This window comes from Camelus ferus, chromosome 10, assembly GCF_009834535.1.
Source record: "Camelus ferus isolate YT-003-E chromosome 10, BCGSAC_Cfer_1.0, whole genome shotgun sequence".
Classification (NCBI taxonomy): Eukaryota; Metazoa; Chordata; class Mammalia; order Artiodactyla; family Camelidae; genus Camelus; species Camelus ferus.
In genome coordinates this window covers 29,686,226-29,699,174 of record NC_045705.1, presented here as the reverse complement: position 1 = coordinate 29,699,174, position 12,949 = coordinate 29,686,226, and positions in this window count along the sequence as shown.

Genomic DNA, 12,949 nt, shown 5'->3' with positions numbered 1-12,949 from the left:
GACCAGGTGGATAAATCTAACCTCTGGCTTAAGCCCTGCCTAACAAGCTCCATTCCTGGGACCCAGAAAAGGTGGTCTGAGAGCAGCAAAGCTTTGGCTGGGGAAGTAAAATTTAGGAGGTGTTGCCAGAAGAGGGAGGATGGACACTGAACTGGCAAACTGCCGGTGTCTGCTGTGGGGGATCTGTATTGGATGGGGAAGAGGGTATATGGAAGGTTGCCTAAACCTCTTCATTCCTCCTTTGTTCCTGTGGTTCCGCCTTGTTCCGTGCACTCCCACCCACCCTATACCTGGCTAACTTCTTGTCCGTAGGACTCAGTGCAGACATAACTTCCTTAGGGAGACCAAGAAATTAGATTAGTTCCCCCTGTTCTGCACTCCTGCCATTTCCCTTTGTCGATGAGGTGTGAAGACGGGATACACAGGAGGCATCTGTTCCGTTTTTGGGTAAGACCATCTTCATCTCTTTTTGGGAGTGCCCCTTCTTAGCCTCTTGCAGTCTTTGGGGAGCATCAGTCTACTGCTGGCTTTCCTCCAGCCAAAGGGATGGGTATGACCAGAAAGTCCATTGCTTAATTTTTTCCTTCTCTGAAATGGAAAAGAGACAACAACACAAAATCTAAAATTGGCTACTGCTGATTCATGGTGGCAGCAATGCCCAGAAAGCCCACTTACCATTTCCTGTCACTGAGACCCCTCAGAGCTGTCCTGCTTGATGTGCTCCCCAGCCTTATTCTTCAGTTTTCCCTTGGTTCTGCAAGCAGTCTTGGACTCTTCCAATGGCCTCTTTTTTTGCATAAGTTGGCTGGAGTCTATACCTATTGCTTGCAATCAAAGAACCCTAGATGCTACTGTGGGCACTTCCTTCTGTCCGAGAGGAAGGGTCAGGGCAGGAATCGGCCAGCTCCAGGGAATGAATCTAGCCAGCCTAGCCCCACTTCTCCCCATGTGCTAGATATCCAAGCACAGGGTGGAAGAAAGGAAAAGGGCAGGGCAGAGGAAGTGTAGATCAGGGTGTGTAAATACTGGTATGTTTGCAGAAGGGCTACCAGCAGGTGGATATAGGTCAAGATTGGCTTCTTTCTCTGGTTCTTTGCTGTAAACCTGGCAGGTGGGACATGCTGGTGAGGTGGGCTGTGTGGATACCTCAGAGTTGAAATTGGTTTAATTTAACAAACATCTTCTGATTGCTCTTTCTGCTCGATGCCCCACTGCACCCCCTCCCCAGCTCCAGCCCTGACCTCTCTGCTGGGTTCACTGTTCAATTCATATGATTTATGAGACACCTTACACCGACATGCTGATGGCATTATTGGGGTCATTAATGCAATCAAATCTATCTTGTACACTATAGTGTAACTGGTTACTTCTCTCTCTCCAATCAAGCTCTCTCTTGTTCGCCACCATATCCCTGGTGCCTAGCACAGAGCCGGGCACATAGTAGGTGTTCAATAAAGATTTGTTCACTGAGTGGAGGAAGAGCTGTCTCTGACATGATGGGAAGCCAACTGCCCTGCTGAGTTCATGAAAGAGACATCCCAATCTTGTGGAGAACCATTGTGAGTCAGCATGCACTGAAGTTCAGTTTCAACCTTCCAACTCAGCCAAACCCTTCTAGTTAATCTGGCTTCAGCCTTTGGAAAGTCAAAGAGTTGAATGCCTGTTTTTGTGTCATTCCTGAGATCCTTGAAATTGTGCAAGATCAATCCAAATGATCCTGTAATCAGGAAAAGGACCTCATATTTAACCAAAGTGAATACAAATAAGACAGGTCATATGGATTTATTATTAATATTGGAACATTTTCAAACATATATAAGCATTGTAGGAGTAACCCAAACTGAAAATTCTTTTGTGCTTTATATACTGAGATTATTTCAATCAGTTGGTAAATACACATATATTTATCATTCCAGGATAAAATGGTACAATAATTAGTGATAATGGATAACTTACTTTTATGTGCAAAATAATTGTAGTTTCAAATATTTAAATCAATAGGAAATAGACTGATAGTTCATATGAATACTAAGAGAGGGTGTTAGCTCGATAACTTTAGAAAAAACGTTTTATTCTTTTGGAACCAATAAATGTTTATACAAATTTAAATAAGAGTACTAGGAAGAGTAATAGAGATTCAATTATCTTTTGTATTTCCACTCTTTATGGAATTGTTTGGCAGAGTAGCATTTTTAATGTTAAACAAAATAGCTTTTAAGAACTTTATTTAACTTGTGGTTAGTTATTTAATTCCATTCAGACTATTAATCTTTTAAGAAAAAGTCCATTTAAGAATTATTCATATCTTGTGGGATCAATTAAAAGCAAAATGTCTGTTTTGCCTCCTCAGAATTTTACAGGGAAGAGACATTCTGGTATCAAGCACAAGAAAGTCCATGATAAACTAACTTCCATTCAGACAAGACAAAGAAGATAAAAAGTGTGAAGGAAAAAGAAAGGTGGTTAAAGTTAAAGAAGTATCTTGCACTTTTATAAATACAAATATCTTATTCTCCCACTAACCCCAGTAGAAAATGGGAGGCTACTTAGTGTGGCAAATGTGCAGCATATAATTGGGACAGCAGTGTAACTGCTGATTACAGGGAAAGCAGAATTCCTGCACATAATGTCCAGTCTCTTTAAAGTTAGGTTTATTGTGGGGAGAGGGTATAGCTCAAGCAGTAGAGCACATGCTTAGCATGCGTGAGTCCTGGGTTCAGTCCCCAGTACCTCCTCTAAAAACAGACAGAACCTGTCCCTGACAGCCAAAAAAAAAAAAAAAAAAAGTTAGGTTTATTGCGGGGAGAGAGTAGAGCGCATGCTTAGCATGCTTGGGGCCTGGGTTCAATCCCCAGTACCTCTTCTAAAAACAGACAGAACCTGCCCCTGATGTCCCCCCCAAAAAAAGGTAGGTTTGTTGAGGCATACATTATGTACAGAAAAATTTATATTTTAGGTGTACAGTTCTATGAATTTTGACAAATGTTTACACTTGGGTAACCACCACACTAATCAAGATAGAGATGGAGGGTATAGCTCAGTGGCAGAGCACATGCTTAGCATGCACGAGGTCCTGAGTTCAGTCCCCAGTCCCTCCATTAAAATGAACAAACAAATAAATAAATAAGCCTAATTACCTTCCCCTCCTTTGCCCCCCAAAAGATAGAGAATAGTCCTGTCATCTCAAAAACTTCCTTCTGGTCATCAGTGAATGGGTTTCTGTCCCTATAGTTTTGGTTTTTCCAGAATGCCATATAAATGGAATCAGATAGTATATAGCTTTTTGTGTCTGATGTCTTTCACTTAGCATAATGCTTTCAAGATGCATCCATGTTGTCTGTACCTTAATTTGTTTATCCAGTCACTGGCTGATAGACTTCTGGGTTGTTTCTGTTTGAGGGGGTGGGGCTTGAATAAAACTGCTATAAAGATTTGTGTACAGGTCTTTGTTGGAGGTCTGTTTTCATTTCTCTTGGGGAAATACTTAGGAGTGGGTTAGGTCTTATAGCAAGTGTGTTTTAACATTTAAAGAGACTGAGAATTTGTTTCCCAAAATGGCTATACCCACCAGGAATGTACGAGAGTTCTTGTTGTCCTGTGTTCTTACCAGTGCTTGGTTTATGCCAGTTTAGAATTTTTATCCATTCTAATAAGTGTGTAGTGATCTCTTACTGTGGTTTTAATTTGCATTCCTCTAATGGCTAATGACGTTGTCTTTTTATGTACCTATATGCTATTCGTGAAGTGTCTGTTCTCATCTTTTGCTCGTTAAAAAAAAATATTTATTTATTTAATGGCAGTACTGGGGATTGAACCCAGACCTCACGCATGCTAAGCAGGCACTCTACCACTGACATTTTGCTCATTTTTAAATTGTTCTGTTTGCTGTTCACTGTTGAGTTGTGAGAGTTCTTCGTATATCTAGATAAAATCCTTCATCAGATATATGCATAAAACATATTTTTTTCCAGTCTTTGGCTTGTCTTTGCATTCTCTTAGCAGTGTCTGTAGAAGTGCAGACGTTTTAAAATTTGATAGTCCAGTTTATTAATTTTTTCTTTTATGATTTGTGCTTTTGCATCTGATTTTTAAAATCTTTGCCTAACTCAAGATCACACATATTTTCTCCTGTGTTTTCTTCTTTATGGTTTAAGGTTTTCCGTTTAAATCTATGATCCATTTTGAATTAATTTTGTATGTGGTAAGAAGTGTGAGCCAAGATTCTTCTTATTTTTTTACATAGGTATGTTGAAATGTTCCAGCATCATTTGCTGAAAATATGTTCTTTCTTCTTTGAATTATCTCGGCACCTTTGTTGAAAACCAATTGACCATATGTATGTGGGTTTATTCTGGACTCTATTCTGTTCTAGTGATATATATGTACACCACCCCACATATATATATCCTTTTACCATAAACATAAATAATAATAATATAATTATATTTATATAATAATTAAATAATATAAGCTTTTTTTTTTTTTTAGCTTTGCATTAAGTTCCAAAGTCAGGCCTCCAACTTTGTCTTCTTTTTAAACAATACTTTGACTAGTAGGTCCTTTGCTTTTCCATATAAATTTTAGAACAAGCTTGCCAGTTTCTATTAAAAAAAAAAAAGAAACCGCTGGGGCTCATTTGAGATTGTATTCAACACATAGATAAATTTGAGGAGAACTGATGTCTTAATTTTAAGTCTTTTAACCCATGAACACACATCTCTCTATTTGGGTCTTCGTCTCATCAGTGTTTTGTAGTTATTAGCATACGAAACTTGCATAAAGTCATTAAATTTATCCCTGATTATGTCAGGGTTTCTGTTACTACTGTAAATTTCAATTTCCTCTTATTTATGTCTGCATATGGAATACAATTGATTTTTGTATATTGATCTTGTATTCTGCAACCTTGCTTAACTCATAAGCTCTAATAGCTTTTTAAAACAGCTTTATTCAGATATAAATCACACATCATCCCATTTGCCCTCTTAAAATATACAATTCAATGGCTTTTATATTCACAGAATTGCTCGACTATCACCACAATCATTTTAGAACCTTTTCAGCACCCCAGTGAGAACCGCTCATACCCTGTGTTAACAGTCACTTCTCATTTTCTCCGGTCCCCTCAGTCTTAGGCAAATAATAATCTACCTTCTATCTGCATAGACTTGCCCATACTGAGCATTTCATATAAATGTATTCATACAATATATGGCCTTTTATGATTGGTTTCTTCTACTGAACATAATTGTTTTCAAAGTTCACTCATGTTGTAGCATATATCAGTACTTGATTTCTTTTTATCAGTACTTGATTCCTTTTTATGGCTGTGTATTAACCAGAGGAGAAACAGAACCAATTGTACATACACAATATATATATATATATATATACATATATATATACACACATATATATATATATATATATATATATATATATATATATATATATATATAGAGAGAGAGAGAGAGAGAGAGAGAGAGAGAGAGAGAGAGAGAGAGAAAGAGAGAGAGAGAGAGAGAGGGAGAAAGATAGGAGATATGTACTATGAGAAATTGGCTCATGTATGCATGGAAGCTGAGACGTTCCATGATCTGCCATCTGCAAGCTGGAAACCCAGGGAAGTTGGTGGTGTAATTTAGTCCAAGCAGGAAGGCCTGAGAATCAGAGATGCTGATCAGAGAATCAGAGATGTAAATCCCATTCTGAGGGCAGGAGAAGATGAGATGTCTCATCTCAAGCAGTGAGGCAGAAAATAAAAAGGATGAGGGGCAAATTCCTTCTTTCTTCATTCTTGTTCTATTTGGGCCTTCAGTGGATTGGATGGTGGGCACCCACATTAGGGAGGGCAAACTACTTCACTGAGTCTGGCAATTCAAATGCTAATCTCTTCTGGAAATACCTTCCCAGACACACCTGGAAATAATGTTTAATCTGGACTCCTTGTCACCAGTCAAGTTAACATAAAATGAACGATTGCAGGCTGAGTAACATTCCAGTGTACGAATATACCACATCTCATTGATCTGTTCATCTGTTAATGAGCATTGTGTTGTTTCCAGTTTTTGAGTATTATAAATAATGCTGCTATGAATGTTTGTGTTCAAGTTTTTGTGTGGACATATGTTTCAATTTCTGCAACTGTTGAGTAGAGTTTTCTATATAAGTTGGTTTTATCTAGTTGGTACATAGCGTTAAGTCCTATATTTCCTTATTAATCTTCTGTCTATCTGTTGTTGCTCTATCCATTAATGATAGTAGGATGTTGAAATTTCCAACTATTATTGTAGAATGCTGTTATGGACTCATGTTTTCACCCTCTGCAAATTCGTATTTTGGAACTCTAGTTCCCCCAGAGTGGCTATATTTGGAGATGGGGCCTCTAAAGAAGTAATTAAAGTTAAATGAGGTCATAAGGATAGGGCCTTGATATGATAGGATTAGTGCCCTTCTACGAAGAGACACCAGAGAGCTCTCTCTCACTGCATGCACTCAAACAAGAGGTCACGTGAGCACACAGGAGATGGTGGCTGCCTACAAGCCAAGAGAAGAGGCCTTGGAATGAAAACTACTTTGCTGGCACCTTGTTCTTGTACTTCTCAGCCTTCAGAGCTGTGAGAAATAAATTTCTGTGGTTTAAGCCACCCAGTATGGGGTATTTTGCAGTAATAGCCTGAGCAGACCAGTACAATGATTTCTCCTTTTAATTCTGTTAGTTTTGCCTCATATTTTGGGGGCTGGGTTTTTTAGACATGTATATGTTTATAATTGTCATATTTTCATGGTGGATTGACTCTTTTATCAATATATGTCCTTTGTCTCTTGTAAGTTTTTGTCTTAAAAACTCTATTTTGAATATTAAAATAGCTACCCCAGTTGTATTTTAGTTACAATTTGCATGGAATATCTTTTGCCATCCTTTTACTTTCAATCTACTTGTGTCTTTGGGTCTGAAGTGAGTCTCTGGCAGTCAGCATATAGTGCATACTGTTCTTTTCTTTTTTTTTAGTCCATTTTTTCCAATCTCTGCTTTTTAATTGGAGAGCTTAATCTATTTACCTTTAAGATAATTACTGTCAGAAAAGACTCCTGTCATTTTGCTGTCTGTTTTCTATATGTCATATATCTTTTTTGCTCCTCAATTCTCCCTCTATTGAATTCTTTTGTGATTAGTTGGGTTTTTCCCTAGTGTGCTATTTTGGTTCCCTTCTTTTTTTCTTTTTCTGTACATATTTGAATTTTTTCCTTAATGTTTACCCTGGGGATTGCAATTAAAATTTTATTAAATCCACACTAAATCTAAGCATCTAAACTAAATACTAATTTAGTTTCAATAGTATACAAGAACCCTGCACCTCTGTAGATCTGTCTGCTTCTATTTATGTTATTACCACTAATTACATCTTTATACATTGAGTGCCCATTAACATAGATTTATACTTATTGTTTTATATATTTGTCTTTTGACTCTTATAGGAAAAGAGAGATTATAAATGAAAAATGCAAACATACTGGCTTTTATATTTACCTATGTACCTACTTTTACTATTGTTTTAAAGTTTCTTTATATGGCTTTGAGCTGGCATCCTTTCATTACAATCTAAATTACTTCTTTTAGCATTTATTGTAGGACTGATCTACTAGTGACAAATTCCCTCAGTTTTTGTTTATCTGAGAGCATTTTAATTTTTTTTTTTCATTTTTGAGAGACAGTTTTGCTGGACCTAAGGTTCCTGGTTGACAGTTTTTTCTTTCAGAACTTCAAATGTTATCCTACTGCTTTCTGGCCACCATGGTTTGTAAAGGAAAAATCAGCTGCTAATTTTATTGAGGATCCCTTGCATGTAATGAATCACTTCTCTTTTGCTGCTTTCAAGAGTCTTTGTCTTTGCTTTTTGACAACTTGACTATAATGCATCTTGATGTGGATGTCTTTGATTTTCTTGCTGGGAGGCCACCAAAATTCCAGGATTTGTAAATTCTTCCCTTTCATCAAATTTGGAACATTTTCATCCATTATTTCTTCAAGTGTAATTTCTCCTCCTTTCTCTATTTTTCTTTTGGGAGTCCCATTATGCGTATATTGCTATACTTGATGGGGTTCTACAGGCTCTGTTCATTTTTTTTTTCATTCTTTTCTGTGTCTTCTCCTCAGATTGGATAATTTCAATTGACCTGTCTTCAGGATCATTGATTCTTTCTTTTGCCTTCTGAGATCTCCTGCTGAATCTCTCTAGTGAGTTTTCCATTTCACTTATTGTATATGTCAGCTCCCAAATTTCTGTTTGGTTCCTTTTGGTAATTTCTGTCTTTTTATTGGTATTATCAATTTTGTGGTGCATTATTCTGATTTTTTTTTTTTTGTTGTTGTTCTTTGCCTACTGTCTCCTTCACCTGTCAGAGCATGTTTAAGACAATTGATTTAAAGGCTTTTTCTAGTACGTCTAATGGCTAGATTTTCTCAGTAACAATTTCTATTAATTTCTTATTTTCCTGTGAATGGGCCATACTTTTTGTTTCTTTGTATGTCTCTCTCTTTTTTGTTGAACACTGGACATTTTTAATAGCGTAATGTGGTAACTCTGGAACTCACATTCTCTTCCTGGAGTTTGTTGTTGTTCCTTGTTGTGGTTGTGGTATTTCATTGTTATGTTAATTTGCAATCCCCTAATGACATGTGGTGCTGAATCATACCATTATTTCAATGATTGTTTACCATCTGTATATCTTCTTTGGTGGAGTGTCTATTTAGATAATTTGCCCATTTTTTAGATGGGTTGTTTGTTTTCTTCTTGTTGACTTTTAAGAGTTGTTTGTATATTTTGGATACAAGTCTTTTATCAGATATGTGTTTTGTGAATATTTCCTCCCATTCTGTGGCTTATCTTTTTTTTTAACAATCTCTATTGCAGAGCAGCAGTTTTTAATTTTAATAAAGTCCAAAGTATCAATTTTTGTTTCATGAATTGTGCTTTTGGTGTTTTAATTTTGATGCACAGGAATTCCTGTCCACATTTGATTGCTGAAGAAACAGGTTTGAAGTGATCTGCTTGGGGTCAGTCAGTGCAAACTCCACCCTTGTTTCCTCATTCAAGGCATTCTTTACCTGTCACACGGGAGGTGGCAGCAGTGGCATGTGTGTGTCCACATGCATGTGCATGCCTGCAAATATACAGGTGTAAACACATTTGATGTTCTTAACAAGCAGATTGTTAGATAAAAAGCTATTTGATTGACAGTGAGATGCAATTTCTTACCTCCTAGAATAAAGGAAAAAATTTAAAAGCTGACACTACAAAATGTTTCCCAGAATAGGGAGCAACTGGAATTTTTATACAGCTGGGGGCAAGTAAAATAGTATAGTCACTTTGGAAAATAGTTTGGCAATTTCTTATAATAGTTAAACACACATATTTCACATGACACAGTGATCTCATTGTTAGATATTTACCAAGAGAAATGAAAAATTATATTCAGACTAAAACCTATGCAAAATATTCACAGAAGCTTTATTCATAATAGAAAACATTGGAGACAATCCAAGTGTTCATCAAGAGATGAATGGATAAAAAAAAGAGATGAATGGATAAACATAGTGTGGTATTTTCATACAATGAGATACTACTAAAAATGAAATAACTGCTTGGTTTAAGCAACAAAATGAATGACTCTCAAAAATAATTTACTGAGTGAAAGATGACAGACACAAAAGAGTATGTAATGTGTAAGCCCACTTATATGAAATTCTAGAATAGACAAACATAAACCCTGATTATAGAGAGCTGACCATTGGTTGGCTGGAGGTGGGTGGATTGGTTACAGAGAAGCACAAAAGAAATTTCTGGGGGTGATGGAAATGTTCAGTCTTTTATGTCAATATCAATCAATATCTTGATTTTAGGGTTGTTATACAGGTATACATATTTGGCAGAACTTAAACTCTACACTTAAAAATCTGTGCATTTTATTGTATGCAATTATACTTCAATAATGCTGGTATAAAAGAAGTTGGTTGAAGTGGTATTTCTAGCCCTTGTTTTTTTAAGTTTTATCAATGTTTATGTACCTCAGGGGTATCCCTGAAACTTTAAACTTGTATTTTAGCTTTTATTGTCATGTCTTTACTTTCCATCCTCACCTCCAGTCTTTTGGGCTTTTAATTTCTAAATAATTTTCCGGCAATTATGCCTTTGCCTGACAAAGTTATAACAAATTTCAAAGTTTTTCTTCTGGGTTCCAAGTGAATCAACTGAAAGGAATTTGGTTGGAAATGAATGTTTACAGCCATCGCTTCATGTCTTGATAAGGTCATTGCACCCTGGGGTGATTTTGCAATTTTCATATGCATTTTGAAAGCAATTTTGTCTGCCTTCTAGGTTATTTCATTTTAAAAATTCGTTTTCAGTCATCCATGCCCACTTACCTATTTAGCTATGTTTTTGCAAATTCCACAGAATATTCCTACTGTCTTAGAGAAGAAGACAAAATTGACAGTTCACAGAAACATTGCCAAACAAACAGAGCAGGCATAATGGGCTGCAAATAGATCAGGATGTTAAATTAAAAAGCAAAAATCTGAAGTCTGAAAGAGGACTATAAAAATGCAACTATACTGCAACACGAATGCATAAAAAATGATTTCACTAAGTTCCCAAATTTTGTCACTAGCTTGCTATGCGACCTTGGGCAAGTTTAAGCTCTTTCGGCCTCATTGCTTGGCCTGAAAAGTGGGGGTAATAATCCCTTATGGATTATCACGAGGATTAAGTGAGAAAATTCATGTGAAAGGCTAGAGCCCAGCGCCAGGCATATAGTAGGTGTTTAATAAATATTTGTAGTTAGTATTATTATTACCTCCGTGATGTGTAATTATATTGGAAGAAAAGAACAGTGAGTGGGCATTTTGTCAACCTTTTTGATCTTTTCTCCTGGGGTCGTACTGAGGGTGTGCTTGGCTGGCTGAGGGTTTAGAAGGTGATTTTGTTGCTGGATTGGTGTAAGGAAAAGGAAGGGTAGTTGCAGGGTTGAGGAGGCTCAGAGGCTTCATATTAAGAGCACTTTAGATCTTAAGTCCCTAAGTCCTGAATTCTTCCGTTTAGTTGCTCAACAAATGTACTGATGCCTCAGTGTCCCATGAATACAGGTCAAGGATCTTGCTCACAGGCTAGTGGGGTGCTGATGCCAGGGTGGACATAAAGCCTAAATGGCCTCTAAACTCACATCTACTCCTCAGATCAAAGAGGAGGCTCAGAGGCTGAAAGTGGCTTCAAAAACACTTGGGCAAAGCCAGGCGGGAGCCTGCCACCGGTCCCCAGCCTGAGCCATTCTTCCTGGCACCTGTGATCATAGTAGCAGAGGGTAGGAAATGTTGCCGAGGCCCTAACAGGGGAAAAGTCGCTTTCATCCTGGAAGTAGTGACATTTAAGTCTGGCAGTGACAGATGGGAGTATTTGGGCACATCTGGAGGAAGGGCTCTCTAGGAGGCGAGATGCAGAGGCAGAAGAACAAGGGCTGTATCTGGGAAACATCTGATACTCTCCCTTGTATCATGGGACTTTCCCTTCCATCCCAGAAGGGCTTCCTGGAGGAGGAGGAATTTCGGGGCTGACACCAGAATCTATCCAGGTTCAATGAAACCACACCCAGCAGATTCTTAGCTGAAACCGGGGCAGCATGAGTTTCTCTCCCCTGCTACCTCTCCCCTCCCCATAAACACTTATTGGAACCTGGTGCTTTTCAGAACTCACGTAATGAATGAAAGTCTTTTGAGATGTAACATAACGTGGGAAGGACACAGACATTCTTGTAGCAGAATTAGTATGAAAATTACACAAGTAAGTGAATTTCCCCCAGGAAAAAGTCCTGAATGCCCTTTACACAATTTGCCTTGAAGCCAGGTCACTAGGTGAGGGTAGGTGAGGGTCCTACTTGCTTTCCTCTGCCCTCATGATCCAAAGTCCCCGCCCCCATCCTTATCCTCATTCCAATCTGAGTCAGAGCTGGAAATCACTGGCTCTCCAGGAGGGAGGCTGGACAAGGGCAGGAGGTCTGGCGGGAGGGGAGGAGCTGAGAAGGCAGGGCTGAGAGAGCGGAGGGAGAGGCCAGGGCCCTTCCTCTTTTGTCTGCGTGGGTAGGCCCTGCTTGGATACTTGGAACACGCTGACCAGGCCACGGGCGGGGACCACGTTACCATCCTGGTACCTGCCCCGGGAACATCCATCCTTCCCTGTCCAATCAGGAAACAGGTCCCAGTAATCAGGTGTTGGGGATACAGAGAGGAAAGGCTGGGTGCCCCTGGCCCTCAGGAGCCTCGTGGTCTGCTGGGAGATAAGAATTCGAAGAGAGGACTAAAACAGCAGGAAAAGGGCAAGAATGGGCGGGGCGTGACCTCCAGCTTTTAACCTGTGGCTAGGTGCCGGGGGCTAGACCATCCCATTATCTCCTCCCGAAAACCTGGCCCCTTCCTTCTCCAGCTATCCCGCGGGGTCCCGCCTCCGGTGTCTGGGAGCCCAGCTAGCCATGGTCTCAGTGCTCCTGGGAGGGGTACCCGAAGCAGCAGAGGAGGAGAGAGGGAAGGGACCCAAGGGGAGGGGCGGGGCAAGGGCAGTGGGACAGGGGTCCTGAAGATCAAGCCCAGGATGTAGTCACTGCCTTGGGCCTGGCGACTCCACGGTCTTCTTGGGGGTAAGGAGAGGGTGCTTCTGAATCCACCACAGAGGCTTACCAGGCAAATTTGCAGATTCGCTGGCAGTGCGGGGAGGGGCGGGCCCAGTGGGAAGGGCTGGTCTGAATAGATCACCTGGAGGGTGAAGGCCCCCCCCAGATACCTGTCCGTGTCCCTCAAGTCTAAGAGGTGGCCCAGAGGCAGAAGATGAGTTGACAATTGAGCAAAGCCAGAGCTGGGAACCCCTGCCTTCTTGGGCTGAGCATTTCCCAGCACATCCCC